The sequence below is a fragment of the Mobula birostris genome, chromosome 7 (assembly GCF_030028105.1).
Source record: "Mobula birostris isolate sMobBir1 chromosome 7, sMobBir1.hap1, whole genome shotgun sequence".
Classification (NCBI taxonomy): domain Eukaryota; kingdom Metazoa; phylum Chordata; class Chondrichthyes; order Myliobatiformes; family Myliobatidae; genus Mobula; species Mobula birostris.
The window spans coordinates 77959355-77985611 of record NC_092376.1 but is presented as its reverse complement, the minus strand read 5'-3'; positions in this window follow the sequence as shown (position 1 = coordinate 77985611).

The window sequence follows — 26257 nt, the reverse complement described above, 5'->3', positions numbered from 1 at the left end:
TGAATGAAATACAGTCACCGAAGTGTATCCATACCCACATATTCTATTTGAGCTCCACTAGCATTAATTGCTGGAGGGTCAAGTGGTGGCTTAGAAATAGTACTCAATATTTCACTTGGATAGCTCATTCCCTTCCATTATTCCTGAGTGCAAAGAAAGTGAAGCCATAAAATTATTCAAAAAATGATCAGCAGCTTTGAGCAATTCCATTCATTACTTATAATTCTCTTCCTCAGTGATTTTGTTGGTTTTCTTCTGAATTGAAGAATTATTCCACACTCCCTAATCAGATTCTTCATTGATGCGGATGGAGGCCTAAAATTAAATGACCATAATAGAACAACCTTAGGAAGTCCCCAATGATTATTTACAATCTTTTTCTTTACATTGATCTCCAGTCCTCTTTTACATTCTTCACAAAGGAATGTCAGTTTAGACTGAGAAAATTTAATCTCAAAATTCGGCTGGGGGCATAACTTGGATAAGACTAGTTTTGGAGCTGGTGGAGTAAATGCATTTGCAGTGTTTTGAATATGCAATGGCAAGCCCCAGTTCTGTTGAACTTTCTTCCGTGTAATATGAATGTTTAAATCTCTACAAATTGCATCGCAAAAATTAATTTCTTTATCTTTACTTTTATCTTTGTTGGTTTTCTTCTTAAAAGTAGTATTGCCTATGATTTGGTTGTATTCAATTATTTCACACTCCTCAAAGTGATCATTCATTGATGGAGCCGGAGGCATAAAATTACATGCCGACGATAGAATGACCTTAGGAAGTCCCCAACGATTATTCACAATCTTTTTCTTTGCATAGAACTTCAGTCTTCCTTTAGCTTCTTCACGAAGGAATATTCGTTCAGACTGACCAGATCGAATCTCAAAATTCGGCTGGGGGCATAACTTGAATAACACTAGTTTTGGAGCTGGTGGAATAAATGCATTTTCAGAGTTTTGAATATGCAATGGCAAGCCCCAGTTTTGTTGAAATTTTCTTCCATGTAATATGAATGTTTAAATGTCTACAAATTTTATCAGAAAAATTCATTTCTTCATCTTTACCTTTACCTTTGTTGCTTTTCTTCGTAACAGAAGTATCGCCTATGATTTGTTTGTTTTTAATTATTTCACACTCCTCAAAGTGATCCTTCATTGATGGAGCCGGAGGCATAAAATTACATGACGATGATAGAATGACCTTAGGAAGTCTACAACGATTATTTACAATCTTTTTCTTTACATAGAACTTCAGTCTTCCTTTAGCTTCTTCACGAAGGAATATTCGTTCAGACTGACCATATCGAATCTCAAAATTAGGCTGGGGGCATAACTTGGATAACACTAGTTTTGGAGCTGGTGGAATAAATGCATTTTCAGAATTTTGAATATGCAATGGCAAGCCCCAGTTTTGTTGAAGTTTCTTCCGTGTAATATGAATGTTTAAATCTCTACAAATTTCATCAGAAAAATTAATTTCTCTACTTACAGGCTCTACTTGAGCTCCACTCACTTTGACTGCTGGAAGTCGAGGTGGTACTGAACAAATTCGCATTCCTAAAGATGCATCATATGGAGTTGCTGCACCCCAGAGATGATTAATCTGTTTGTGTTTAAAATTAAACTCCAATCGATGTACAATATATTCTTCAATAAATGATAGATACAATGGTCTTGGTTTTTTAAATCTATTTCTAGCTAGAATAGGCTGTGGAAATGATCTCTTTGATGTGATTTCATAGGACTTCATCACCTTTTCTGGCAGAGTGTCTTGGTGAATTTCTACATGCTGTTTTATCAAGAAAATATCAGATTTACCTTTATCTTTATTGGTTGTCTTCTTAAAAGAAGTATTGCCTATGATTTGGTTGTTTTTAATTATTTCACACTCCTCAAAGTGATCCTTCATTGATGGGGCCGGAGGCATAAAATTACATGCCGAAGATAGAATAACCTTAGGAAGTCCCCAACGATTATTCACAATCTTTTTCTTTACATAGAACTCCAGTCTTCTTTCATGTTCTTCATCACGGAATGTCGGTTCAGACTGAGAAAACTAAATCTCAAAATTAGACTGGGGGCATAACTTGGATAACTCTAGTTTTGGAGCTGGAGGAATAAAGGCATTTTCAGAGTTTTGAATATGCAATGGCAAGCCCCAGTTTTGTTGAAATTTTCTTCCGTGTAATATGAATGTTTAAATCTCTACAAATTTTATCAGAAAAATTCATTTCTTTATCTTTACCTTTACCTTTGTTGCTTTTCTTCGTAACAGAAGTATCGCCTATGATTTGGTTGTTTTTAATTATTTCACACTCCTCAAAGTGATCCTTCATTGATGGGGCCGGAGGCATAACATTACATGACGATGATAGAATGACCTTAGGAAGTCTACAACGATTATTTACAATCTTTTTCTTTGCATAGAACTTCAGTCTTCCTTTAGCTTCTTCACGAAGGAATATTCGTTCAGACTGACCAGATCGAATCTCAAAATTAGGCTGGGGGCATAACTTGGATAACACTAGTTTTGGAGCTGGTGGAATAAAGGCATTTTCAGAGTTTTGAATATGCAATGGCAAGCCCCAGTTTTGTTGAAGTTTCTTCCGTGTAATATGAATGTTTAAATCTCTACAAATTTCATCAGAAATATTAATTTCTCTACTTACAGGCTCTACTTGAGCTCCACTCACTTTGACTGCTGGAAGTCGAGGGGGTACTGAACAAATTCGCATTCCTAAAGATGTATCATATGGAGTTGCTGCACCCCAGAGATGATTAATCTGTTTGTGTTTAAAATTAAACTCCAATCGATGTACAATATATTCTTCAATAAATGATAGATACAATGGTCTTGGTTTTTTAAATCTATTTCTAGCTAGAATAGGCTGTGGAAATGATCTCTTTGATGTGATTTCATAGGACTTCATCACCTTTTCTGGCAAAGTGTCTTTGTGAATTTCTACATGCTGTTTTATCAAGGAAATATCAGATTTACCTTTATCTTTATTGGTTGTCTTCTTAAAAGAAGTATCGCCTATGATTTGGTTGTTTTTAATTATTTCACACTCCTCAAAGTGATCCTTCATTGATGGAGCCGGAGGCATAAAATTACATGACGATGATAAGAGTGACCTTAGGAAGTCTACAACGATTATTTACAATCTTTTTCTTTACATAGAACTCCAGTCTTCTTTCATGTTCTTCATCACGGAATGTCGGTTTAGACTGAGAAAACTGAATCTCAAAATTAGGCTGGGGGCATAACTTGAATAACACTAGTTTTGGAGCTGGTGGAATAAAGGCATTTTCAGTGTTTTGAATATGCAATGGCAAGCCCTAGTTTTGTTGAAGTTTCTTCCGTGTAATATGAATGTTTAAATGTCTACAAATTTTATCAGAAAAATTCATTTCTTTATCTTTACCTTTACCTTTGTTGCTTTTCTTCGTAACAGAAGTATCGCCTATGATTTGTTTGTTTTTAATTATTTCACACTCCTCAAAGTGATCCTTCATTGATGGGGCCGGAGGCATAACATTACATGACGATGATAGAATGACCTTAGGAAGTCTACAACGATTATTTACAATCTTTTTCTTTGCATAGAACTTCAGTCTTCCTTTAGCTTCTTCACGAAGGAATATTCGTTCAGACTGACCAGATCGAATCTCAAAATTAGGCTGGGGGCATAACTTGGATAACACTAGTTCTGGAGCTGGTGGAATAAAGGCATTTTCAGAGTTTTGAATATGCAATGGCAAGCCCCAGTTTTGTTGAAGTTTCTTCAGTGTAATATGAATGTTTAAATCTCTACAAATTTCATCAGAAAAATTAATTTCTCTACTTACAGGCTCTACTTGAGCTCCACTCACTTTGACTGCTGGAAGTCGAGGTGGTACTGAACAAATTCGCATTCCTAAAGATGCATCATATGGAGTTGCTGCACCCCAGAGATGATTAATCTGTTTGTGTTTAAAATTAAACTCCAATCGATGTACAATATATTCTTCAATAAATGATAGATACAATGGTCTTGGTTTTTTAAATCTATTTCTAGCTAGAAGAGGCTGTGGAAATGATCTCTTTGATGTGATTTCATAGGACTTCATCACCTTTTCTGGCAGAGTGTCTTGGTGAATTTCTACATGCTGTTTTATCAAGAAAATATCAGATTTACCTTTATCTTTATTGGTTGTCTTCCTAAAAGAAGTATTGCCTATGATTTGGTTGTTTTTAATTATTTCACACTCCTCAAAGTGATCCTTCATTGATGGGGCCGGAGGCATAAAATTACATGCCGAAGATAGAATGACCTTAGGAAGTCCCCAACGATTATTCACAATCTTTTTCTTTACATAGAACTCCAGTCTTCTTTCATGTTCTTCATCACGGAATGTCGGTTCAGACTGAGAAAACTGAATCTCAAAATTAGACTGGGGGCATAACTTGGATAACACTAGTTTTGGAGCTGGAGGAATAAAGGCATTTTCAGAGTTTTGAATATGCAATGGCAAGCCCCAGTTTTGTTGAAATTTTCTTCCGTGTAATATGAATGTTTAAATCTCTACAAATTTTATCAGAAAAATTCATTTCTTTATCTTTACCTTTACCTTTGTTGCTTTTCTTCGTAACAGAAGTATTGCCTATGATTTGGTTGTTTTTAATTATTTCACACTCCTCAAAGTGATCCTTCATTGATGGAGCCGGAAGCATAAAATTACATGACGATGATAGAATGACCTTAGGAAGTCTACAACGATTATTTACAATCTTTTTCTTTGCATAGAACTTCAGTCTTCCTTTAGCTTCTTCACGAAGGAATATTCGTTCAGACTGACCAGATCGAATCTCAAAATTAGGCTGGGGGCATAACTTGGATAACACTAGTTTTGGAGCTGGTGGAATAAAGGCATTTTCAGAGTTCTGAATATGCAATGGCAAGCCCCAGTTTTGTTGAAGTTTCTTCCGTGTAATATGAATATTTAAATCTCTACAAATTTCATCAGAAAAATTAATTTCTCTACTTACAGGCTCTACTTGAGCTCCACTCACTTTGACTGCTGGAAGTCGAGGGGGTACTGAACAAATTCGCATTCCTAAAGATGTATCATATGGAGTTGCTGCACCCCAGAGATGATTAATCTGTTTGTGTTTAAAATTAAACTCCAATCGATGTACAATATATTCTTCAATAAATGATAGATACAATGGTCTTGGTTTTTTAAATCTATTTCTAGCTAGAATAGGCTGTGGAAATGATCTCTTTGATGTGATTTCATAGGACTTCATCACCTTTTCTGGCAAAGTGTCTTTGTGAATTTCTACATGCTGTTTTATCAAGGAAGTATCAGATTTACCTTTATCTTTATTGGTTGTCTTCTTAAAAGAAGTATCGCCTATGATTTGGTTGTTTTTAATTATTTCACACTCCTCAAAGTGATCCTTCATTGATGGGGCCGGAGGCATAAAATTACATGACGATGATAAGAGTGACCTTAGGAAGTCTACAACGATTATTCACAATCTTTTTCTTTACATAGAACTCCAGTCTTCTTTCATGTTCTTCATCACGGAATGTCGGTTTAGACTGAGAAAACTGAATCTCAAAATTAGACTGGGGGTATAACTTGAATAACACTAGTTTTGGAGCTGGTGAAATAAATCCATTTTCAGAGTTTTGAATATGCAATGGCAAGCCCTAGTTTTGTTGAAGTTTCTTCCGTGTAATATGAATGTTTAAATGTCTACAAATTTTATCAGAAAAATTCATTTCTTTATCTTTACCTTTACCTTTGTTGCTTTTCTTCGTAACAGAAGTATCGCCTATGATTTGTTTGTTTTTAATTATTTCACACTCCTCAAAGTGATCCTTCATTGATGGAGCCGGAGGCATAACATTACATGACGATGATAGAATGACCTTAGGAAGTCTACAACGATTATTTACAATCTTTTTCTTTGCATAGAACTTCAGTCTTCCTTTAGCTTCTTCACGAAGGAATATTCGTTCAGACTGACCAGATCGAATCTCAAAATTAGGCTGGGGGCATAACTTGGATAACACTAGTTCTGGAGCTGGTGGAATAAAGGCATTTTCAGAGTTTTGAATATGCAATGGCAAGCCCCAGTTTTGTTGAAGTTTCTTCCGTGTAATATGAATGTTTAAATCTCTACAAATTTCATCAAAAAAATTAATTTCTCTACTTACAGGCTCTACTTGAGCTCCACTCACTTTGACTGCTGGAAGTCGAGGTGGTACTGAACAAATTCGCATTCCTAAAGATATATCATATGGAGTTGCTGCACCCCAGAGATGATTAATCTGTCTGTGTTTAAAATTAAACTCCAATCGATGTACAATATATTCTTCAATAAATGATAGATACAATGGTCTTGGTTTTTTAAATCTATTTCTAGCTAGAATAGGCTGTGGAAATGATCTCTTTGATGTGATTTCATAGGACTTCATCACCTTTTCCGGCAAAGTGTCTTTGTGAATTTCTACATGCTGTTTTATCAAGGAAATATCAGATTTACCTTTATCTTTATTGGTTGTCTTCTTAAAAGAAGCATTGCCTATGATTTGGTTGTTTTTAATTATTTCACACTCCTCAAAGTGATCCTTCATTGATGGGGCCAGAGGCATAAAATTACATGCCGAAGATAGAATGACCTTAGGAAGTCTACAACGATTATTCACAATCTTTTTCTTTACATAGAACTTCAGTCTTCTTTCATGTTCTTCATCACGGAATGTCGGTTCAGACTGAGAAAACAGAATCTCAAAATTAGACTGGGGGCATAACTTGGATAACACTAGTTTTGGAGCTGGTGGAATAAAGGCATTTTCAGAGTTTTGAATATGCAATGGCAAGCCCCAGTTTTGTTGACGTTTCTTCCGTGTAATATGAATGTTTGAATGTCTACAAATTTTATCAGAAAAATTCATTTCTTTATCTTTACCTTTACCTTTGTTGCTTTTCTTCGTAACAGAAGTATTGCCTATGATTTGGTTGTTTTTAATTATTTCACACTCCTCAAAGTGATCCTTCATTGATGGGGCCGGAGGCATAACATTACATGACGATGATAGAATGACCTTAGGAAGTCTACAACGATTATTTACAATCTTTTTCTTTACATAGAACTTCAGTCTTCCTTTAGCTTCTTCACGAAGGAATATTCGTTCAGACTGACCAGATCGAATCTCAAAATTAGGCTGGGGGCATAATTTGGATAACACTAGTTCTGGAGCTGGTGGAATAAAGGCATTTTCAGAGTTTTGAATATGCAATGGCAAGCCCCAGTTTTGTTGAAGTTTCTTCCGTGTAATATGAATGTTTAAATCTCTACAAATTTCATCAGAAAAATTAATTTCTCTATTTACAGGCTCTACTTGAGCTCCACTCACTTTGACTGCTGGAAGTCGAGGTGGTACTGAACAAATTCGCATTCCTAAAGATGTATCATATGGAGTTGCTGCACCCCAGAGATGATTAATCTGTTTGTGTTTAAAATTAAACTCCAATCGATGTACAATATATTCTTCAATAAATGATAGATACAATGGTCTTGGTTTTTTAAATCTATTTCTAGCTAGAATAGGCTGTGGAAATGATCTCTTTGATGTGATTTTATAGGACTTCATCACCTTTTCTGGCAAAGTGTCTTTGTGAATTTCTACATGCTGTTTTATCAAGGAAATATCAGATTTACCTTTATCTTTATTGGTTGTCTTCTTAAAAGAAGTATTGCCTATGATTTGGTTGTTTTTAATTATTTCACACTCCTCAAAGTGATCCTTCATTGATGGAGCTGGAGGCATAAAATTACATGACGATGATAGAATGACCTTAGGAAGTCTACAACGATTCTTTACAATCTTTTTCTTTGCATAGAACTTCAGTCTTCCTTTAGCTTCTTCACGAAGGAATATTCGTTCAGACTGACCAGATGGAATCTCAAAATTAGGCTGGGGGCATAACTTGGATAACACTAGTTTTGGAGCTGGTGGAATAAATGCATTTTCAGAGTTTTGAATATGCAATGGCAAGCCCCAGTTTTGTTGAAGTTTCTTCCGTGTAATATGAATGTTTAAATCTCTACAAATTTTATCAAAAAAATTCATTTCTTTATCTTTACCTTTACCTTTGTTGCTTTTCTTCGTAACAGAAGTATCGCCTATGATTTGGTTGTTTTTAATTATTTCACACTCCTCAAAGTGATCCTTCATTGATGGGGCCGGAGGCATAAAATTACATGACGATGATAGAATGACCTTAGGAAGTCTACAACGATTATTTACAATCTTTTTCTTTACATAGAACTTCAGTCTTCCTTTAGCTTCTTCACGAAGGAATATTCGTTCAGACTGACCAGATCGAATCTCAAAATTAGGCTGGGGGCATAACTTGGATAACACTAGTTTTGGAGCTGGTGGAATAAATGCATTTTCAGAGTTTTGAATATGCAATGGCAAGCCCCAGTTTTGTTGAACTTTCTTCCGTGTAATATGAATGTTTAAATCTCTACAAATTTCATCATAAAAATTAATTTCTCTACTTACAGGCTCTACTTGAGCTCCACTCACTTTGACTGCTGGAAGTCGAGGTGGTATTGAACAAATTCGCATTCCTAAAGATGTATCATATGGAGTTGCTGCACCCCAGAGATGATTAATCTGTTTGTGTTTAAAATTAAACTCCAATCGATGTACAATATATTCTTCAAAAACTGATAGATACAATGGTCTTGGTTTTTTAAATCTATTTCTAGCTAGAAGAGGCTGTGGAAATGATCTCTTTGATGTGATTTCATAGGACTTCAACACCTTTTCTGGCAAAGTGTCTTTGTGAATTTCCACATGCTGTTTTATCAAGGAAATATCAGATTTACCTTTATCTTTATTGGTTGTCTTCTTAAAAGAAGTATTGCCTATGATTTGGTTGTTTTTAATTATTTCACACTCCTCAAAGTGATCCTTCATTGATGGGGCCGGAGGCATAAAATTACATGCCGAAGATAGAATGACCTTAGGAAGTCTACAACGATTATTCACAATCTTTTTCTTTACATAGAACTCCAGTCTTCTTTCATGTTCTTCATCACGGAATGTCGGTTCAGGCTGAGAAAACAGAATCTCAAAATTAGGCTGGGGGCATAACTTGGATAACACTAGTTTTGAAGTTGGTGGAATAAAGGCATTTTCAGTGTTTTGAATATGCAATGGCAAGCCCCAGTTCTGTTGAACTTTCTTCCGTGTAATATGAATGTTTAAATCTCTACAAATTTCATCAGAAGTATTAATTTCTCTACTTACAGGCTCTACTTGAGCTCCACTCACTTTGACTGCTGGAAGTCGAGGTGGTCTTGAACAACTTAGTATTCCTAAAGATGTATCATATGGAGCTGCAGTTCCCCAGAGATGATTAATCTGTTTGTGCTGAAAAATAAACACCAATCGATGCTCATTAAAGGTACATAATATGGTTTCTTATAACCTCTATCTGATGCAATTAATTTTAGTAATCTCCTCTGTGATTACAAATGATATGTGACTTTGTACATCTCTTTTAATATTTCTGGAAAACAAGTCATCTTAATCTCTAAGCACTGTTTTCTTAAGCACATTTCTAGTTTATCTTTAAATACTTTGTCCATTTCAGTGCTCTTCTCATTATTATTACTAGAACGTAGAGATAATGTTTGAGTTTGATGTATTGTCTTTTTGTAATAATCCAAATTACCAGTAAACATCTTTCTTCCTTTTATGATCTCTGAAGGTGCAAAAGCATCTTCTTTTGGATAAGATTCAATAAAATTACTTGAAGACATCTGAACAACATTTGGAAGGAGACCATATTTATAATTGATTACCTTCTTCATTAAATTGCCTTCCAGTATTCTCTTTTGCTCATTACTTATGAACAATGTTTGCGTTTGAACAATAATGAAGTGCGCATAATTCTTGGACTGTAGTTGAGAATGCATCAATTTTGGGCCAGATGGCAAAAAGAAATCTCTAGATATCTGAATTTCTGTGGGTAAATCCCAGTTTTGTTCAAGTTTTCTTTTTGTGATGTGCCTTTCCAAATGGTTTCTGACTTTTTTTCCAATGAAATTTGTTAACAAACCAACAGACTCTACTGTAGCTACTCTTCCTTTGATAGGTGGAGGTGCAGGTGGCACTTCAGGTATCATTGACTTTTCTAACAAATTTGAAGATCCCCACAACCTTGGACTAAGTTTTTGCCTTAAGTTAGTCTCTAAACGATCAACAGCATCACTTTCCATAAGAGGTGTATACAATGGTTTTGTCATTTTATATTCGTTCCCAGCTCTGATCAACTGGGATAAATGTTTTTTTGGTACATCACAATGGCATTTTTCACATGATCCCATGATCACATCTGGGAAACAATCTTTTTCAATTTCCATACATTGCTTTAAGCCTATAATTAATTGAATCTCCTCTTTTGTCTTGAATGTCATAACAGATAATTCTCCTAATTTCTTTATTTCTTCATTCCTAATACCACCATCACAAAAGAGAGATTTTTCCACTTCTTCTCAGATCTTCTTCCTGATAAGGGATGATTTTAGAAAGATGTGGTGTGTCAGTGTTCTTCAAAAATGTGTTATTTTTATCTCTAAATGCCCTGGTGCATGAACAAGATCATCTGAAAGTTACTTAATATCTAGTTAATTACCCGTAATTTTTCTCTTCACATTTCCTTCAAGAACTTTATGCACGACAGTTATGAATGGTAATTCAGTGGGAATAACGCAGTAAAAATTACCTGTCACACACACAAAAAATGCTGGTGAACGCAGCAGGCCAGACAGCTTCTATAGGAAGAGGTACAGTCGAAGTTTCGGGCCAGGACCCTTCGTCATCAAGAAGCATCAGGAACAAAGGTGATGAACTGAGAGCTTGGATACATACATGGAATTATGATGTAGTGGCCAATACACAGACTTGGCTGGCACCAGGGCAAGAATGGATTCTCAATATTCCTGGATTTCAGTGCTTGAAAAGGGATAGAGAGGCGGGAAAAAGGGGAGGAGGGGTAGCATTACTGGTCAAGGATACTATTACAGCTACAGAAAGGGTGGGTAATGTAGCAGGATCCTCTTTTGAGTCAGTATGGGTGGAAGTCAGGAACAGGAAGGGAGCAGTTACTCTACTGGGGGTATTCTATAGGCCCCCTAGTAGCAGCAGAGATACAGAGGAGCAGATTGGGAGGCAGATTTTGGAAAGGTGCAAAAATAACAGGGTTGTTATCATGGGTGACTTTAACTTCCCTAATATTGATTGGCACCTGATTAGTTCCAAAGGTTTAGATGGGGCAGAGTTTGTTAAGTATGTCCAGGACGGATTCCTGTCACAGTATGTGGACAGGACGACCGGGGGAATGCCATACTAGATCTAGTACTAGGTAATGAACCGGGTCAGGTCACAGATCTCTCAGTGGGTGAGCATCTGGGGGACAGTGACCACCGCTCCCTGGCCTTTAGCATTATCATGGAAAAGGAAAGAATCAGAGAGGACAGGAAAATTTTTAGTTGGGGAAGGGCAAATTATGAGGCTATAAGGCTAGAACTTGTGGGTGTGAATTGGGATGATGTTTTTGCAGGAAAATGTACTATGGACATGTGGTCGATGTTTAGAGATCTCTTGCAGGAGCTTAAGAAGGGGCTGAGGAGAGCAAGCAGGGGGCACGAGAAGGCCTTGGTGAGTACGGTAAAGGAAAACCCCAAGGCGTTCTTCAATTATGTGAAGGAAAAAAGGATGACAGGAGTGAAGGTAGGACCGATTAGAGATAAAGGTGGGAAGATGTGCCTGGAGGCTGTGGAAATGAGCGAGGTCCTCAATGAATACTTCTCTTCGGTATTCACAAATGAGAGGGAACTTTTTGATGGTGAGGGCAATATGAGTGAGGTTGATGTTCTGGAGCATGTTGATATTAAGGGAGAGGAGGTGTTGGAGTTGTTAAAATACATTAGGACAGATAAGTCCCCAGGGCCTGACGAAATATTCCCCAGCTGCTCCACGAGGCGACGGAGGAGATTACTGAGCCTCTGGCTAGGATCTTTATGTCCTCGTTGTCCAGGGGAATGGTACTGGAGGATTGGAGGGAGGCAAATGTTGTCCCCTTGTTCAAAAAAGATAGTAGGGATAGCCCGGGTAATTATAGACCAGTGAGCCTTACGACTGTGGTGGGAAAGCTGTTGGAAAAGATTCTCAGAGATAGGATCTATGGGCATTTAGAGAATCATGGTCTGATCAGGCATAGTCAGCATGGCTTTGTGAAGGGCAGATTGTGTCTAACAAGCCTGATAGAGTTCTTTGAGGAGGTGACCAGGCATATAGATGAGGGTAGTGTAGTGGATGTGATCTATATGGATTTTAGTAAGGCATTTGACAAGGTTCCACACGGTAGGCTTATTCAGAAAGTCAGGAGGCATGGGATCCAGGGAAGTTTGGCCAGGTGGATTCAGAATTGGCTTGCCTGCAGAAGGCAGAGGGTCATGTTGGAGGGAGTACATTCAGATTGGAGGATTGTGACTAGTGGTGTCCCACAAGGATCTGTTCTGGGACCTCTACTTTTCTTGATTTTTATTAACGACCTGGATGTGGGGGTAGAAGGGTGGGTTGGCAAGTTTGCAGACGACACAAAGGTTGGTAGTGTTGTGGATAGTGTAGAGGATTGTCGAAGATTGCAGAGAGACATTGATAGGATGCAGAAGTGGGCTGAGAAGTGGCAGATGGAGTTCAACCCGGAGAAGTGTGAGGTGGTACACTTTGGAAGGACAAACTCCAAGGCAGAGTACAAAGTAAATGGCAGGATACTCGGTAGTGTGGAGGAGCAGAGGGATCTCCGGGTACATGTCCATAGATCCCTGAAAGTTGCCTCACAGGTAGATAGGGTAGTTAAGAACGCTTATGGGGTGTTAGCTTTTATAAGTCGAGGGATAGAGTTTAAGAGTCGCGATGTAATGATGCAGCTCTATAAAACTCTGATTAGGCCACAATTGGAGTACTGTGTCCAGTTCTGGTCATCTCACTATAGGAAGGACGTGGAAGCATTGGAAAGGGTACAGAGGAGATTTACCAGGATGCTGCCTGGTTTAGAAAGTATGCATTATGATCAGAGATTAAGGGAGCTAGGGCTTTACTCTTTGGAGAGAAGGAGGATGAGAGGAGACATGATAGAGGTGTACAAGATAATAAGAGGAATAGATAGAGTGGATAGCCAGCGCCTCTTCCCCAGGGCACCACTGCTCAATACAAGAGGACGTGGCTTTAAGGTGGGAAGTTCAAGGGGGATATTAGAGGAAGGTTTTTTACTCAGAGAGTGGTTGGTGCATGGAATGCACTGCCTGAGTCAGTGGTGGAGGCAGATACACTCGTGAAGTTTAAGAGACTACTAGACAGGTATATGGAGGAATTTAAGGTGGGGGGGGTTATATGGGAGGCAGGGTTTGAGGGTTTGCACAACATTGTGGGCTGAAGGGCCTGTAATGTGCTGTACTATTCTATGTTCTATGTTCTATGTCAGGACTAACTGAAAGAAGAGATAGTAAGAAATTTGAAAGTGGGAGGGGGAGGGGGAAATCTGAAATGATAGGAGAAGACAGGAGGGGAGGGGTGGATCTAAGAGCTAGAGAAGGGAGAGGATCATGGGACGGGAAGCCTGGGGAGAAAGAGAAGGGGGGGAGGGGGGCCTGGAGTATGGACAGCAGACAAGGAGTTATTGTGAGAGGGACAGAGTTTAAAAAAAAGAGAGACAGAAAAAAGGGGGAAAAATAAAAAATATATAAAATAAATAAATAAGGGATGGGGTGTGAAGGGGAGGAGGGGCATTAACGGAAGTTAGAGAAGTCAATATTCATGCCATCAGGTTGGAGGCTACCCAGACGGAATATAAGGTGTTGTTCCTCCAACCTGAGCGTGGCTTCATCTTGACAGTAGAGGAGGCCGTGGATAGACATATCAGAATGGGAATGGGGCGTGGAATTAAAATGTGTGGCCACTGGGAGATCCTGCTTTCTCTGGCAGACGGAGCATAGGTGTTCAGCAAAACAGTCTCCCAGCCTGCGTCGGGTCTCGCCAATATATAGAAGGCCGCACCAGGAGTACCGGACACAGTATATCACCCCAGCCGACTCACAGGTGAAGTATCGCCTCACCTGGAAGGGCTGTCTGGGGCCCTGAATGGTGGTGAGGGAGGAAGTGTAAGGGCATGTGTAGCACTTGCTCCACTTACAAGGATAAGTGCCGGGAGGGAGATCGGTGGGAAGGGATGGGGTGAATGAATGGACAAGGGAGTCGCGTAGGGAGCAATCCCTGCAGAAAGCAGAAAGGGGGGGGGGGAGGGAAAGATATGCTTGGTGGTGGGATCCCGTTGGAGGTGGCGGAAGTTACAGAGAATTATATGTTGGACCCAGAGGCTGGGTCCCGGCCCGAAACATCGACTGTACCTCTTCCTATAGACGCTGCCCGGCCTGCTGCGTTCACCAGCATTTTTTGTGTGTGTTGCTTGTATTTCCAGTATCTGCAGATTTCCTCGTGTCTGCGTTTTTAAAAATTACCTGTGATGGAATCCGGTTAAGTGAAGGTGAAATGAGTACCTCTGTTGGTTTCTCAAAATGTAAAGGATAAATCCTGTCTCTGCTGCTTTCTTTACGTGATAAAGGACAAGGGCCAAACGCGGACAAATGAGACTAGCGTGGTGGGAATCTTGGTGGGCATGGACCATATGGACCAAAGGGTCTGTTTCCATTCTATATGACTGTATGAACGGTCATTCAAGACAGTTTCTAATCTTTTCACTGAAAATGCCAATGTCCATCTGTAACATCAGTAACCTCTGAAGGTGGGCAATATTGTCAAAAAAGGCCATTTGACATCAGCAGAGAAATTAGGGACTGTTGTCTTATCAATCATTCTGCTATAATTTACCCAAAGCAGCCATGTAATAATATATCAGAATTTTCTCTTAGTGATCCAAAGAAGATCTTGAAACTACAGATCAGGTGGAAGGTACATGCAATGGTCGAGAAGTTTCCATGCCTTTCCTAAAAGAAATGAGTTTATATGCTTTCCATATGGCAGCCAAATGTCATATCTGATACATGCACCTGAATTTAAGGACTCGATTCCTTGACAACTAGATTTAATCTGCATAGCAACATCAAATTTTCCATTCCACATATGAATGGCAACAAGTTTCCCACTGCTTGGGAACTGTATTTTGAAGAGTAAAATTAAATAAGAAACCTTCACTACTAATTCTGACATCCAGGAACCCAGAAGTGGAAACTACAGTACATTGAAATGAAAGCACAAACCCTCAACAGAAATAATAATCAATGTTTTCAGAGGAGAAGAGGAGAGCTCTTAAATAATCCTTTTCACCTGCTCCATTCCAAGACCATCACTGTCTTTGCTTCTATAACTTTTTTCTTTCTCCTAGTATTTCCCTCATAAACTCACTCTTCCTCCCCTTTTCAGGTCCTATCATTTCCCCATTCTCTAACTTAAATGTCACAATTTCCAATTTGCAATGACATGGATGGCAGGTATGTCAGAAAAAAAGCTTAAATGACCTTTCAGATCTACAAATACTTTCGCCTTTTCCCATTACGTGGACACAAAATAGTTTCCAAAGAAACAAGCATGGATGGCACAATACGACTTTGAACAACATCCAGTTGAATCTTTTGGAACCTCAAGCTAATTCAAGGACCTGGTTTCAATCTAAACAGTGAGCTGCCTTATATGAACGAGTACTGACAAAACCATTCTGGGTTGTAAATTCAGGGACTTTTCCAGTGTCCACAAGGCAAAAATAAGAATAATTGTGCAAGCAATAGGTGACGGGTTTTTTGACAATCATGATACAGGTACTGCTTCAAATGAAGAATACTGTACATATATGCAAACAATTTTGACGGTATAGGAGCAAATAAAGCTGCTTCAAATTCTGAAGCATTAGAATATTAATTTCTAACAGACTCTGTGTTTAATATATGATTGAAGTAACATTAAAGTCAATGGTTTAAAGATGATTATTTGGAAACCATCCAATCCACCCCACTCCTTCACCCCTCCTCCTTGGTTGCTACCACTTTATGTGCTTCATCCTCTTCAATCCTGGCACATCAACATCCAGATTCTCCTTCACCACACAAGAAAACATAGGCCTCTGTCAGTAAAGGTTCAGTGTATTCCTTACAACCCATGCTAAACTACCTAGCCTTCATTTGGACTCCAATGAACACAATACTGCCAATATAAAGGGAACCCTTCCTAACTTGAACCATGAAATTGCATTTATTTCTTTGTAATCCATTAGGACCATTCTAGAAACTATGCCCTCTAGAGGTCTGTAATTGTCCTGTGCATCATTTATAATTTATATTACTGAGGAACTTTGAAACTATGCCTACGTAACCAGGCGCAGGTGAGCTAGATTGTAACGCCCAGATGTATTTGCTGTATACTTTCTTTGGAAAATGGCACTATTGTTATATTCTTTCTGTCATCAGCTAATTTTATATCAATATAGTCAATGGCCCTTTATTTCCACAGGCTCCTGATTTGCTAAATGCTTCAGAGAACTGCATTACCCACACAAGGCATCTCAAAGCATTAGAAAGTCAACACCACACCTTTACCTCCAAATTCACTAAAGTGGTAAGCAAACCATTTTCAGTGTTCACTCACAGGTTAAAATCCCAATGTATCCATCTTTCCTCATAGTTACAATTTCCCAGACAATATCCTGGTAAACGTTTCCTCTGGGCAGTATCCTTTACTGTGACATTGAGTAATTCTGGTTACCCAGTCCTCAGCTGTATGTATGTGTAATGAGTAGTTCTAACATAACATTGTCATGTTCTAAATCTCAGCTAATAAATGATAGAATCATTTTAATTAGCTTATTCTTTACTATAAGGTTTTCAGTTACTTTGCTCCCACTCTACCATTGTTGACAGGGCTCTCAAACATGATTTTTTTTCAATGTTGAAAATCTAAAAAAAAGTCAAAATTAAAAACCAGCTGGAGACTCTGAGCAGGTCAGCCATCAGTGGAAAGAGAGAAGGTTAACACTTCACCTTACAAAGCGTCTTGAAGCTTAAACATTAAATCAGTTTCGGTTTTCAGTATTCACAATGGACTACTCTCTCCGCCACTTCATCTCATTCTTTCATCTTCACCAGCCTTTTCCCTGCTCACCATCAAGTTCCAGCAGTTTGTTTTCTACAACTTTTGCTTATCTCCCCTTATCTGTTCTCCTTCAGACAGATTAGTTATGACTGCCACTCATTCATCGCTAACACAGCGCACCAACAAAAAAACCTCAGGCTTGGCATTCCATCAGGCACACATAGAGAGAGTGTTCGCACCATAATTTAAAATCTACGCTCTTTTCCTTGTTCCAGTTCTGCTTGAAGATTACCGACCCGGATCGTTAACTGTTTTTCCTACCACAAGCACCCCCTGTGACTAACAAGAATCTCCGGCGTTTTCTCTCTAACTTTAACCCAAGATGTGCACGTTTGTTAACGCCGAGAGGAGGCCCGACAGGTACCTGGCCACTTTGCGACGGGGATCGGTCTCCACTCAGAGGCGCCGACGACCACTTTCTCTTCCTGCAACGGAACAGGGCCAGACAGACGAAAACCACGGCGAGGAAGCAGGCGGCGCCCGCCAAGTATGCAATGCTACTCTGGAACAGCAAGACGCATTCGCAGACATCTTCCGAGCGCTGTTTGGGCCTCGGAAACACGGTCCACCATGAGGCAGGCGGGGAGTTCTCCCGTCGCTGCCCAAAAAACTCATACCATGTGGATGGCGGGGGCTCCTCCCATCCCAACCCAAAAACATCAAGTAGGTCGGCGAACATGGCGGCTCAAGCCGCACTCGGGAAGCCCGAAATGACTCGACACTGGCGCTCGCAGATCCAGCTGGCGGGAAACAACCTCAACCACGCGGATCTCGAGCAAAACTGAGCCCGGGGCCGGGGCTGGGGCCGGGGCCGGGGCCGCTGTCACCAGCCCATTCTCGCGTCACAGGCGCCTGGCCCGCCACGCTGTGTGTGTATGAGGAGGGGGGAGAGGGGGCAGGCACAGGCACAGGCCACAAAGTACATTTCCATCGCCATTTCCAAAATAGTGGCGAAAACAGGAGCGGGCTTCTGTCTAAATAAACGCCTATTTACTTGGTACTTCGTCGTTGTGGAGTTTTACTTATTTAAAAAAAAACACATGCGAGCAAATAACTCCCTTAAACACGGTGGTCCCATTGAAGTGACACGTAGTGAAGAGATTGCCGGCGACATTTGATGCGGGTAACTGGAGGCCTATAAACCTTTAACAGCGAAGCTGCAAATAGAGCAAAACTGTAGATCACCTCCATGTGTGGCTTCATCAGGCTGAGTGTGTGTGTGTACGTGGGCATCAAGTACCACCACATGCCAAGTTCCATCAGTCCCCGCTATTACGAAGGATGGTGGTGTGTATTTGCAGCTTATCTTATTGCAGAATTAGATTTGCATATAGCGTGACCGACACTTAATGCTCTGAAGGTGTCTTTTATTCTCATTCTCACTGTCAAGCTCCCTCACCTCACGTGTTCTTCTGTCCCGGACTGACGATGACTCACCGTACTTGACAAGTGTCAAAACTACTTTAACTGACCTTACCATTTCAATACATGTAATTCCTGTTGATGAGCAATGTCCCAATCAGCTGGAAATTGACACGACTTGTCCTTTGTGGAAAAGATCTTGCAGATCAACACCTTTGACCACAAATCCAACAGGAGGTCTTGCAGACTTTGCAAGGGAAGGATGCTGTGAGTTTCCCCCTCAGCAGACTTTCCAGATCCATCTTGCAGAATGCCTCATTGCCAGATCTTATCGACAGGCACCAAGATCCTTCTTGGCTGACATTGAGTATGGGGTGGCGGGGGGGGGGGGGGGGGGGGGAGATCTCATTTGCAAAAACACCAGTTAATGAGAAAGGTCAAAGGAAAATGGCCAGATTGGTTCAAGCTGAGAGGAAGGCAACTGTAACTCAATTAACTACACATTACAACAGTGGTGTGCAGAAGAGCGTCCCTGAAGGCAAAGCACATTGAACCTCAAAGTGGATGGGCTACTGCAGTAGGATTCCATCAACGTACACTCGATAGACACTTTATTAGGTACAGGAGGTACTATTAATGTGATTACTGAGCATATAACATGAAAAGAAGTGGTCCTAACACTGACCACTGGAGAACACGACTGGTCACAGGCAGCCTACCAGAAAAAGCCTTCTTTATTCCCACTCTTTGCTTCCTGCCAGTCAACCAATCCTTTGTCTATGCTAGTGTTACACTCAGTTATATTGGCTCGTATATGTCTAGGGGAAATCCAGCCCAGCACCTGCCTCAACACTTCCCACGGGGTCAGTTGCTGCACCACTGCCACCCGAATCAATCCCAAACATCAATCATCAGCCAGCACACACAGTACGTTTCACCAAGTACACTTTATAGGTATTACTAAATCTATGAAATTCATATAAATTCGATACAGAAAAGGAAGTAATGGAAAAAAAAGGTGCCAGACTTATCAAAGTCCAAGTTCTTTGTGCACAACCGTTGGAGCTCAATAAATTCCTGACGACCACCCGGATCCTGTCGACTCATGGCTCAGGACCACCTGGATTGATCAACTGGAGCCTTTCGCACGTCCGCCGTCCTCCCCGTCTCTAATCCGACTCCCCACCAAAAACCCCTGTTCCCAGTCATATCAGACGGCATTATCACCCGAAAAAACAATAACATGAATACCCATTGGCTAATAGCACTCTGCTATCTGTATTAACCCAAGCAAATGTCTAGCTAGAGACTTTCTCAGCATTTAACATAACAAAGAAGCATTCCCAAGTATAACATAACAAAGAAGCCATTTTAAATTTAACATACAAAAAAAACCCGTACACTCTCCCCCCACCAAATAAAAGTCATGCCCTCATGACGTTAACAGGGTTCACCAGTGCTCCTTGCAAAACACAAAACCCAACCCAGGTGCATAAAGCAGTGACATAACTTCCCAGCGCTGTAGAGATCACACCCTGTTCTCCCGGCGCTGTATAAGTCAACCTCTCCAGGAGGTGCCTACTCCTCTGAAACCTCTGTACTTCCTCTGCTGACTCTTCCTGTTCAGACACCCCGGGCCTACCTGTCGGACCCTCACACGGGACACCACCCTCACGGGGACCCCTCGGCACCTGTGAGCCCTCTGCCTCAGGTTCTGGCTCCACCCTCTCCTCCCCCAATACCGGCTGTAATACAGGCGGCTCTGCAACACCCTCCCTCCTCTCCCCTAACTCAGTGATGGAAGGGCCAGGAGCCTCTTCTCCCGGCACCGGGGAATCAACGAACGGAAACAGGGACCACGCGTCCGAATCATCGTCTTCCGATGGCGTATCCCTTCTCGAGGTGGGGGCCGGCCCCGTCTCTTTCGCAGCGGACTCTTCCCTCGCCCCGCGCCCTCGCAGAGTCCTCGTACTAGGCGTAAACTCCCATTCGGGCTCTGGGTCTACTTTCATCTCTCGACCCAGAGGCAACAGGTGGTTCCGATGGAGTACCTTGACAGACCCCTTCCCATCTTCGGGTCTCACCCGATAAACAGGGAGATTCGGCATCTGACTCTCCACCACATAGGGGGCGGCTGCCCAACGGTCCGCCAACTTGTGTTTACCAGGTAGTCCTAAATTCCGGATAAGGACTTGGGTCTCCCGGCAATCGCTGGTCCAACTTTACTTTCTGATCATACCTCTTCTTATTCCGCTGATTCTGCTTGGTGGCTACCGCCTCAGCCAACTCGTACGCCCTTGTCAACTCTCTCCTCATATCGGACACGTACTTCAGATATGGCTTCGAAGGTATTTCACCCGCTTCAGTCCCAAAACACAAATCAATGGGCAACCTCGCTTCCCATCCGAACACAGATAATAGGGCGTAGCGTCATTGCGAGTACAATTGTAACAGTGAACCAAATGGCCGATGTGCTGACTCCACTTACTCTTCTGTCCGATCTCCAAAGTGTCGAGCATGTCCAGCAGGGTCCGGTTAAACCTCTCGGGCTGAGGATCACCCTGCGGGTGATAGGGGGTGGTTCTGGATTTCTCAACCCCAAGCATACCCGGTAATTCACGGAGAAGCCTGCTCTCGAAGTCCCGTCCCTGATCACTATGGATCCGCCGGGGAAGGCCATAATGAACAAAGCACTTCTCCCATAACACCTTCGCCACTGTAGTCGCTTTCTGGTCCTTAGTAGAAAAAGCCTGCGCATATCTAGTGTAGTGATACGTGATGACCAAGACATTGGCGGTGCTGCTGGTGTCTGAATCAATAGACAGGAAATCCATACCCACCAGGTCCATGGGTCCCGCACTCTGCAACTGGGACAACGGAGCCGCCTGCGCAGGCAAGGTCTTCCTCCTGATGCAACGACTACAGATCTTACAGTATTCTTCCACCTCCCTCCTTATCCGGGGCCAGTCAAACCGGTCATTGAGTAATCCATGGGTCTTTTCTACCCCCAAGTGCCTGGAATCATCATGTAGTGCCTGGAGCACAGTCTTCCGATACTTCTCAGGCATGACCAGCTGCCAGCGCCGGGGGTGGTCCGGGGGCGACGTGACGCGGTACAAGACGTGGTTCTTCAGCTTCAACCGGGGCCACTCCTTCAGTAGTAGGGGAACGGAGGCGTGCTTCGCCTTCTCCACCTGGGCCACATCACCCTGGCTAACCACGTACCAGATAGTGCCAATGCTCGGGTCATCACGCTGACCCGCCCCCACTTGCTGGGTGCTCAACTCCAGCAGCTGCCTGTTCCTCAGAGCAGTGAAATTACAGTTAACAGTGGGTAGCGCGTCATCGTCAACCCCCGTTTGATCCATTGCCCGAACCGGCCACATCGGGGCTCCTGCTTCCCCGTCGCTCCCAACCTGACACATGGCCTTCACTCCCGGGGCAGGGACACTCTTCTACTCCTCAGCCGTGCCCGACTCGTCGTGCGCCCGACGAGACAGGGCATCTGCATCGATGTTCCGACTCCCCGGCCAGTACTTCAGGCTGAACTCATAGGCAGACAAGGCCGCTAACCACCGGTGCCCAGGAGCATCCAGCTTCGCCGAGGTCAGGATATAAGTGAGGGGGTTGTTGTCAGTTCTCACCTCAAACTGGGCCCTGTATAGATAGTCACTCAACTTGTCCACCACCGCCCATTTCAACGCCAAGAACTGCAGCTTGTGAGTGGGATAGTTTCTCTCAGATGGCGACAAGCTCCGGCTGACAAACTCCACCGGCCTCAATCCGTTGCCCTGTTCCTGGTACAGGGCAGCCCCCAGACCCTCGTTACTGGCATCAGTGTGTAGAACATACGGCTTCCGGGGATCAGCAAAAGCCAACACCGGGGCCTGTGTCGGCGCCCTTTTTAGAGATTGGAACGCCTCTTCACATTGAGCATCCCACCTCGATCCAAAAGGCTCCCCCGGGTTCAAATATCCTCCTTCCTCCGGCCCTCGGTCTCCCTTCCTCTTCCTCCTCACAGGTGGATAACCACACAACAACTGGTTCAATGGGTGACTCATTTTCGCATATCCTTTCACGAATCGCCGGTAATATCCGCAAAACCCCCAAAACGAGCGTAAGGCGCTCACCTTCTGGGGTCTCGGCCAGGTGGTTACTGCAGCTATCTTAGCCGGATCAGTGGCCTCTCCATTTCGCGAGATTATGTGCCCGACATAGCTGACCGACGTTTTACAGAACTGACATTTATCCAGGGAAAGTATTAACCCTTCTTCCTTCAGCCGACTCAGCACCTTCAGCAGCCGCTCCTCATGTTCCTCCAACGTAGATCCAAACCCTATCAGGTCGTCCAGGTACACCAATACCTCCAGCAGGTTCATATCCCCCTCTGTCCTCTCCATGAGCCGCTGGAAGGTGGCTGGGGCCCCCGATATGCCTTGGGGCATTCGTTCGAACTAGAAAAATCCCAGGGGGCAGATAAAGGCCGCCTTCTCTTTATCGGCCTCACTCATCGGAATCTGGTAATACCCACTCCGCAAATCCAATACGCTAAACCACCGCGCCCCACTCAAACAGGCCAATGCGTCTTCCACCCTTGGGACCGTATATTGGTCGGGAACAGTGCGCCGGTTCAGAGCCCTGTAGTCCACGCACATGCGTACCTTCCCATGTTCCTACCTTTCCACCACTATGGGGGACGCATAGGGGCTCCGGGACTCCGCGATAATCCCTGCATCCTTCAACTGCCGTGCATCTTCCACATCTGCTGGGGCCAACCGCCGCGGCCTTTCTCTAAACGGGGTGTCATTTGTCACCCGGATAGTGTGCCGAGTGCTCTTGGAACATCCCACATCAAACTCGCCCTGAGAAAAGACATCCCCTAGCTTCAGCATCTTCTCCACCACCCTGCTCTTATACTCCGGCGGTACAGGGGAGTCTTTAAAATTAAAGGCCTCCTCGGTCAGCCCCCCGTTCTCCAATAGTTTTCCTCCAGTGGGTCTCATGGGAGCGCTAGACATCACTGTAACCGGGAACAAATGCGCAAGCGGCATCCCGCGCTTAAAGGTGATCTCCCTCTCCGTTATGTTCCTTACCATCACCCCTATCTGCCGTGCCTGTACAGCTGAGGGCCTCTGCAATTCAGGTCTCACCAGCGCCCCAGCCGGGAACTGGGACTCCCCTTCCAGGTCGTCTGGGGCGTCTACTAGCAGGGCCTCGCCCGCCAGTACTCCGGGGAATCTGGGGGTCCCCATCACTAATGCCACCTCCCCTGGCCGTATCACCTTAGGCCTCGCCTGAGTACACCACACCGTCCCTCGTTTGCACTCAGGATCCAGCTCCTGGGGGTCACCCACTCCTTCGTACACCGCTCGAAACACTGGGTGTACCGAGAGGGTCTCCAGAAAGTTCTCCCCCGCTGCCTTCTTACAGGCTCCCAAGAGCCGTCGCACCAGAGGGGAGTTAGTCCCCACTAGCAGGGCAGCGCCACCGGTTTCCACCGGGTCCGGACAAACCAACACCAACGTCTCAAGGGCTTCCGACACTCCCACATTTCCCTCCGAGAATTCCAATCTCACTGACAGGTACCCATCGTACAGGTAATCACCGTCACTTGTGCCCCAAATCTCCAGTGCATTGAACGGGGTTACTGGCAAATGCTTCAGATATTTGTTGTAGAACGACCGGTACAGTAAGGTAACCTGCGATCCTGTGTCAAGGATGGCTTTTGCAAAGACTCCCTCTATCCGTAGGGACACGCTGGAACGGGGTCCCACCAGTCCATCCGGAATAAGGCTTTGTGCTTTCGGGGGTTCCCTGGCTGCTTTCTGGGAACGTGTTCCTCCTGAGACTCTCCTGAGTTTCCCGACACCTCTCCCTTCTTAGTGGCCCGGGGGCCCTCCCTCCTCGGAGCATCTCGTCTCTCACAATCCCTCCGCAAGTGACCCGCTTCCCCACAGCTGTAGCACACCCCCGGGCCACTCACATTCCCGCCGGAAATGCCCCTCTCTCCCACAGTTTTAGCACACGCTACCCGCCGCCTCTCTCCTCCCGGGACGCCCCCCGAAAGGGGTACCACCCCCATCCATCCTCAACCCAGCTACCACCTCCTGAACCGCTGAAGACCGTCCCCGGGGTTCCGAGCCCCCGTTCGGCCCGAAGCACTCTCCTCCTCCCGCACCTCTCTAATCAGCTGCCCGAATGATGGAGGGGCGGGGGCTCCTCTTATATGACTGCCGGATACTCCAAGCCACCCTGTCATCCTCCCGGGAACCGCTACGTACCTGGCTCATCCTCAACTTCGCCACTTCGTCCGCCTTCACTACCCCTCGGCGCCGCAGCCCAGTAAGCTTTCCTTCCAGCTGGAAAATGTATTCTGAGACCTCTTCCCCTCTTCCCTGCCCCATTTGTTGAAACTCCGCTAAAAGTCGCTAGGGATCTCCTGACAGTCCAAACACTCCGACAGGGAAGCCGAAGGGCGTTCCGCTCTCAACTCGCGGACTACACTGGCCCCTTAAACTTTCCACCAATCGCTGTCTCTTTTCCTCATCTGAAACTGACCACGCTTCTAACAACTGGGATGTATTCTCAATTCATACCTCATAGTCATCCTCCCCTCCTGGGGTGGGCATGGCTCCTGAGAAAATTCTCAACTTCAGGTGGGGCCCCTCAACCCTTCTCACCAGGGAGGTAATGGCATCGGCTAATTTGGAGGTCTCACCCCTAACTGGGGGACAGGGCCTGATCAAGCCTTCCCACTCCAACCCTCCACCCCTGGCTACTGGCACCTCCCCTGGGGCTTCATCTAGCTCCTCCTCCAGCACCTCCTCACTTTCGTCCTCCGGGAGGGTGTGGAGACCCCACAACCCTGCCTCCCCCTGGACGTGGACTGTCGCTGGTAGTTACAACGTCATGACGTCGGCACCTGTCCAAATCAACATCCAGCTGGACTCCAGTTCTTTCCCACACCTTCTAGCTATAAGTTCTACCTGCCCGATACCTTTAATCAAACTCAACCTTCGCGCTAGTGCCTCTGCTGAAATGCGGAAATCCACCCCACTCTGCACGCACACCTGATTCACTGGTACATTCTCTAATTCACACCAACTTACAATCTTATCTCGATCCATCTTCGCACTACTCAACGCGACGACTGTTACAGCTTTACCGAAAATCCAAATCCAGGACGGTAGCCCCCACTTGTAACGGTCAGTTATATTGGCTCATATATGTCTAGGGGAAATCCAGCCCAGCACCTGCCTCAACGCTTCCTGCTGGGTCGGTTGCTGTACCACTGCCGCCCGAATCAATCCCAAACACCAATCATCAGCCAGCACACAGAGTATGTTTCACCAAGTACACTTTATAGATATTACTAAGTCTATGAAATTCATATAAATTCGATACAGAAAAGGAAGTAATGAAAAAAAAGGCGCCAGACTTATCAAAGTCCAAGTTCTTTGTGCACAACCGTTGGAGCTCAATGAATTCCTGACGACCACCCGGATCCTGTCGACTCATGGCTCAGGACCACCTGGATTGATCAACTGGAGCCTTTCGCACGTCCACCGTCCTCCCCGTCTCTCCTCCAACTCCTCATCTCTCCTCCGACTCCCCGTCTCTCCACCGTCCTCCCCGTCTCTCCTCTGACTCCCTGCCAAAAAC